Source organism: Fopius arisanus, unplaced genomic scaffold, assembly GCF_000806365.1.
Source record: "Fopius arisanus strain USDA-PBARC FA_bdor unplaced genomic scaffold, ASM80636v1 scaffold00059, whole genome shotgun sequence".
In the NCBI taxonomy this organism is placed as follows: domain Eukaryota; kingdom Metazoa; phylum Arthropoda; class Insecta; order Hymenoptera; family Braconidae; genus Fopius; species Fopius arisanus.
Window position 1 is genome coordinate 528,902 of NW_011887798.1, and position 6,693 is coordinate 535,594.

The 6,693-nt window shown below is 36.8% G+C and overlaps 2 protein-coding genes across 3 annotated transcripts in view; one reads left to right on the forward strand and one right to left on the reverse strand.

Moving 5' to 3' along the window:
- The window catches only part of Task6 (TWIK-related acid-sensitive K[+] channel 6), a 63,204-nt gene extending 56,815 nt beyond the window's left edge, over window positions 1-6,389 (reverse strand). Inside the window, exon 1 of the mRNA XM_011308304.1 lies at window positions 6,270-6,389. The gene's annotated coding sequence lies outside the window, so the exon portion shown is untranslated. The remainder of the gene's footprint in view (window positions 1-6,269) is intronic.
- Window positions 1-6,693, forward strand: part of LOC105268607 (odorant receptor 2a) — a 39,602-nt gene that overhangs the window by 23,568 nt on the left and 9,341 nt on the right. The window lies entirely within an intron of this gene.

The window sequence follows — 6,693 nt, forward strand, 5'->3', positions numbered from 1 at the left end:
CCAACGAGTTTTTTTTTTCCATCTCGAGACCTCATTGTAATTCAAACCCAAGACGAGACCCCGAATACATATCCATTTAAATCCCGTCCGATGATTCTCTCGTTTCTCTCACGTTTTTTTTTTTTTCTTTTTTTGAGCAAAAAGTGGATTCGTTGCCCTTCCCTTTTGTCAACGGGAGGTCGACTTCCCTCGAGAAGAAGATTGAGAAGTTAGTTGGAGGATAAATAATGGAAAATTAATTGTTGTACGGGCGTATTCAACTTTTTTCGGTGAATAATTTGCATTTTATTGGATAAATTCGGGGGTGGAATCGATGCGGTCTTGAATAATTCACGTATCAAGTTTTTTTTCGGGGAGAAATCGAAAAACTTTCGCTCGCAATTTAATTTTAAAACCGGTAGAATTAGGAAATTGAATAGATTTCAGGAGTGTTTATTTGAAAATTAGTTAATCCCTCGGACAATCGACGAAATTTTGTTTTTTATTCAGCAGCAAAAAAATTTACTTCAATTATAAAAAAATTAACGAAATCCATTCAATTTTTGTAATTAGCTCCATTTAATTATCGATTTATCTCGAGAACCATCGAGTTGCGAGGAAAACATTGAGGGACTTTTTTGTAGCTGATTAAATTTCCGACAATAAATAATTCTTTGTATTTTCTCCTGAAATCAATGGATCTCGAGATAAATCGATTGATTCGACAAAAAACTGAATTGACGAACGATTGACTGTCAGAGTGGATTAAAATTCAAAAAATCCCATTTTCCGATGAAAAATTCAAAAAATTATGAGATCTCGTGGAGAGAATAAATAAAATAAATATCCGAATCTTCATCACGGCCTACCATAAAAACAGAATAATTAAGAATCCGTACAGAATGAAATTTCCCTCGTATTCTCGACTCAGAAAGAGGGAAAAATGAGACGTGCCAGGGAGGGAAAAACATCTGCCATTTTCTCGGTATTACCGTAACGAGCAAAACATTTATTACCATTTTTTTTGTGGTGGATACATTGCGGTAAAAAAATACCACAATTCGTAACTCTCCGGATATTTGGGGGAATTTCTCATCCTTAACTTTCGCGAGAAGATGTATACGGAAATTTATTTATTCCAAGGAAAGCTTCTGTTCAATTCACGAAAAATATTATTGGAAAAATGGTTAATAATCATAGAAAATTCAGTTGTATTTGAAACAGTGACAGTACGTAGTTTCCAGTAGTAAAGAAGTGTCCTCTCGAGATCTCGAATATAAAATTTCAGGCACGTTCTCAGGAACCCTCTGCACCCCCTCATGGCATTGGTTCGTGATTGCAATAGTATAAGATAAAAATAGAATCACAAGGAGAGAGGAATAAAGTTAAAAGCAATGACAGAACAGTAGAGACAACTCTCCAAAATGCCAAAACGTATTTTTATTCATTTCCACGTTTCAACTGGACAGAGAGAGAACAAAAAATGATAACGAAAGGTCATAAAAAATTTATGAACAAAAATGGCCACTGGTGGAACGAACAAAAAAATAACAAATCATAAAAAAATATTTCATCTACGATTCTTTCTGCGTTCATAACGAAATGACGAAACAAATAAAATTATCAGGGTGGCTCTATATTTACCCCATAAAATCCATTTTTACCCCGTTTTTTATGCCTCTAATTTTTTTTTTTAATATCGATAACAATTCGGCCTTTGCTTGCCCGCGTGGAGAAATATTTATTGTAAAATTCACCCTCACGTTTGGTAATTGCAGAGTTTGGCTATTGCCTCTGACGGGATTTTTACGTTGATTTTTTTTTTTTTTATTACCGAGGAGACTACTCTTTTTTTATTACAGCAAAAAAAATCCAACGAGTCCAGTAAAATTTCCAATTTTTTTGGTAAAAATTGGAAATTAAAATACATATGTGGAATAAAAAATTCCCAGATATTTCACTCACTCGAGAATTTATTGACCGGAAATTTACAAAATAATTGAAATAATTGGAAATTTTTAAAGTTGGAACGGAGAGAAAAAAAAATGGAGAGAAAGAATAGAATGAAAGCCCGGGAATTCATGCATTTGCGGATTTTCTTGATATAGATCTTCTCTATTGTGCGCCCCCACCACCCCCACCTCCTCCCCAACCACCCCCTGAACCGTACACGTGTATTCGAGCGAGAGGGAAAACCCCGGGAACAGAGCGGAGAGAACAGGATTTTCATTACCCCGTGAAAACTAAAATGCCACAGGCACCACCCCCACCCCCTTTTTCCAGCCCACCCACCCCTCCCCCCATCGCTGAATTTTCGTTTTATCGCACGTTTCACTTGAGATTCTTATCCATTAGAAGGGCGTTTAACCGAAGTTTTTGGGAAATGTCGAGGGAAGATAGGGGACAATGGGGATGGCATGACGAGAGTGAAAGTCCGTGGGTTTTCGAAAGTGAAAATTAAACCTGAATTTTCCAGTTTTATTGCGCCGAAGAGACCATTCATTTTTTTTTCATTTTTTGAAAAGAGCATTAATACCGATTTTTAACAATATCAACTCCTACGAAAATATTTTAAATTTAAAATAAATAATATGGTTTAATTAATTTTTCGAATGAAATCCGGGATTTCTTATTGGACGTTTGGAATTTTCGTGATTCCCATTAATTTTCTGTGAACAATTGTTTTATTGCGCCGCCGGTGAAAATTTCCTCTGGAAAATCAATTCCTCCTCCTCTTTTCCTTCGAAAACACCGGCAATTACCCCTCACCCGTAGATAATCCCCCGAAAAGAATCTCGGAAAAGTACAAGACATCGGCAAACCTCTCCCCCGAGTCAGTACACCGGTCGAATAAATCGGCAAATATTGACGTGAAGATAAAAAAAAGGGGGGAAAAAAAAGGTATAGACGCCAGTGCATTTCGCCAACCCACAAAACACCCCCGATACACCCCCGAGAAAAGTACAACGGAAAAGCACAAATCCTCTCTCGCATTTTCCCCCGAACCCACAATTTTCCCCCAGAATTGTTGGATACTTGTGGAATCCGAAACACTCGGTGATCGTCACGTTTCACAATTTCTTTACCTCAATAACATTCATCTCTATTCACATCTGACGAAAATATTGCCATAGTATCGGAATATTTCGCATTATTTTAAAATTCGCATTATAAACATTGCACGTTAATTTAAGAAAATATCGAGTTTGCAAAAGCGATAATTGCACTGGGAATTCGATTTCTGTGAGATAATGAAATTATTGGAATCATTGATTACATTTGGGAGGATTTCATGATTTCATTCGATTTCAAATGATTTCCCATGATTTCATTTACAATCTCGTGAAATCGATGAAATCTCATGATTTAAACGATTTCAAGTAATTTTATGAGATTTTATAAAGCGATTTAAGGGCGTTAATTAAATCATTGAAATCGGTAATTGCATTTGAAAGGATTTCATGATTCCATCCGATTTTAAATGATTTCCCATAATTTCATTTACAATCACGTGAAATCGATGAAATCTCATGATTTAAACGATTTCAAATAATTTTATGGGATTTTATAAAGCGATTTCAGTGCGTTAATTAAATCATTGAAATCGGTAATTGCATTTGGAAGGATTTCATGATTTCAATAATTCCAGATGATTCCATGGGATTTCGTGGGATTACATTAGATTTTACAACGAATTCTCAGATCATTTAATCATTACGTGAGACCGCGATTTCAATAATAAATACCAATTAATATTTTCATGTACCTCTCGAATCGTTTCGCTCTTTTATTGTTCAGAGGACAAATTATATTAATGATGGAAAAAATTGGGTCGTGTGCAGACTCCTGGAAAATTCTCTCAATCTCCAGTTCTCTCATAATTTAATTTTTTCCCCTCCCCTTTTTGGGATATTTATTCGCGAACAAATTACATCCAATAACTTCATATTTACCTTAAATTTCCCAAAGCTCCAATATGTGTCTCAATCCCTCATCATTATGTTAATCGACGTTTTACTCGTTTTGTCGCTGGTCAACTCGAGATAATGATAACTAATTCCCTCAGTGGGTCAGAAAAAAAGGCTATCAATTCCGTGAAAATGGGGGGAAAATGTGGCATGTGACAGTTTTCCTAGAATTTCCCAGAATACTTGGAAATTGATAAAGATTCATTAAGAATTAATTAAATAATTCGTTTGTACTAAATTTTTCAATTTATTTTTATTTCATTTTCTATTTCAATCTAATTAATTCATTTTTTTTAACATTTAAATTAACAAAAATCGAAATTCTAGAAATTATCACATAATATAACAAACCCCCAAGTAATTAAAGAAATAATTTGTTTATACTAAATTTTTCAATTCATTTTTATTTCATTTTCTATTTCAATCTAATTAATTCATTTTTTTTAACATCTAAATTAACAAAAATCGAAATTCTAGAAATTATCACATAATACAACAAACCCTCAAGTAGATATTAATTAAATCAATTTCCACTTGAAAGTTCCCCTAGAATAAAAAAAAAAATTAAAAACCGCGGAAAATGCCGAAATTTCCTCTTCCCCATCGACCTCACGCGTCAGGAAAATTTGAAAAGCGGAGAAATAAACGATTCCCCTCTTGATTACGTAAATTGTCACGCAATTATCAAAATTGGATATTAATTCAGATGAATTGTATAAATTCCCACTGGAAATTCAGCGACAGAATTGAAATGAAAACCTGCGGAAAACCCCGGGGAATCCTTTGACGAATTTTTCATTTTGGTAAAATCGTCAGTTCCGGAAAATTGTCGACCACCCGGTGGGTGGATGGGGACAGCCGATGGTACAGAGGGGGGAGGGTGGAGCAGAGGTTGAATAGGGGGTTAAGGGATGGAGGGGGTTGAAAAGGGGATGACACCATGAAACGTTTCACTACTGCAACCATGCGACAAACGCATCGTCCAACCCTTTCTACCAAAATTCTGCCTCTCTATCACGGCAATGCAATTTTCACGGGAATCCCAGTGTCCAGTTCGTCCATTTGGCTATCGCCACTTTCACGATGCACTGTGTATTCACAATATACATAGAGAGCATACATCTATCCAATATTTATCGTATCAAGCAATCTCACGGTATTTTCGTGGACCACTCGGCGAAAATTTCTCCCGCACACACGGAATACGAAAATTACAGAAATAAGTGAGAAATATTGTCCCATGTTATTCTGCCAGTGATGGAGGGATGAATAGAAAAAATATTTTTTCTAGTCCGAAAATATTCAATCCATATTTTCCCAATGGATGAGTCAATAGATTTATGCATGAAGTGATCACGGATTATTTTTCGTCTGAAAATTCGGGTAATTAGTTTTTTTTTCTGAGGGAGGGAGGGGGAGGAGGGGACATTTTGGGATAAATGCTGGAAAATTCCGGGAAAATCGGTGGTGTTTAGAGTTTCAGTTTCAATTGTTTTTCTTGTATAAATTTTGAGAAAAAAAAAATAACGCGATTGATGCCACGTGGTCCTGAGATAACGGACCTCACGGCCTCGCAAACGCCATCTGCCACCGCCCCTCCACCGCCAATTAAATCTCACATGTACATTTGCATCATCCCCAAAGTATCATCCCCAGTATCATCCCCTTAAAATCCTCAAGAGTAAGACGAGCCCCAAAAAGCTCTCATTTTATTATCCCTAGTCACAACCTGACGAAACACGTGAGCCAGGGAATTCTCTGCCATCTTTTTCTGTCTCATTTTTCCTCTCCCCTGCGTATCATTATCGACCCCACGTTGACAATGCGATAAAAAAGACACGACCGAGAGAGAGAGAGAGAGAGAAAAAGGGAAACAAAGTATGAAAATGTGTGGATTAAATGGCCTCCGGCAGGCGTAAAATTCATGCCCCCGCGATTTTTGCACAAGTATTTTTTTTTTCATTTTCACTTCTCGATATAAAAACCACTCCAATCCTCTCAAAAATAATTCCCAAACCTCCAGATCGACTGAAAAAATCCCTCCTACCCCAGAAGATTCAGAGAGCATCAATTTTTATCATCAACTCCTTCACTAGTATCTGATAACAACAATCTCCCATCCCATCCCGATTTATCTCCTTTGTCATGTTTAATTGAGTCCCTGGGAGGGTTTTCCATAAATAATTACCCCATCCGAGTTAAAATAGCCCGATCCCCGCGGCTTTTATAAACAATGCGATAACATTTCGCGATATTCGATGAAAATTCACGTAAAATCTCGTTCTTCTTTTTTCAAATGAACCAAAAAAAAAAACAGCTCACCTAGCACATGAGCGGCAGCATCCACCGGTACACGTTGGCAGTATCATCCTAACTCCTCGTAATACTCAAAATTCCACAGTACACAATCACAAATCACCCACCATCACGCTCATTCACGGGATCACAAGCCAATCAGCTGAAAAAAAAAGCCCTAAAAAAGGGCAGCTCACTAAAAAAAAAAAAGAAAAAAAAAATAGAAAAACTCAAAAATCCTTTAATCCTGATAACGAATCCACGTCATAACAGGGGGATGAGTTCGTCGGCTCTCGTCACCAACCCCCTCTTGTCTATTCACCCCCTCGATATCAGTATTTGGTATTTACCTCCACCCCCTCATCCCCCGATGGAAATAATCGTAACAACTAAATGACTGCTCAAACAATTCAACACCTCTCAGACCAACCCCCCCCCAGTCCCCATCCCC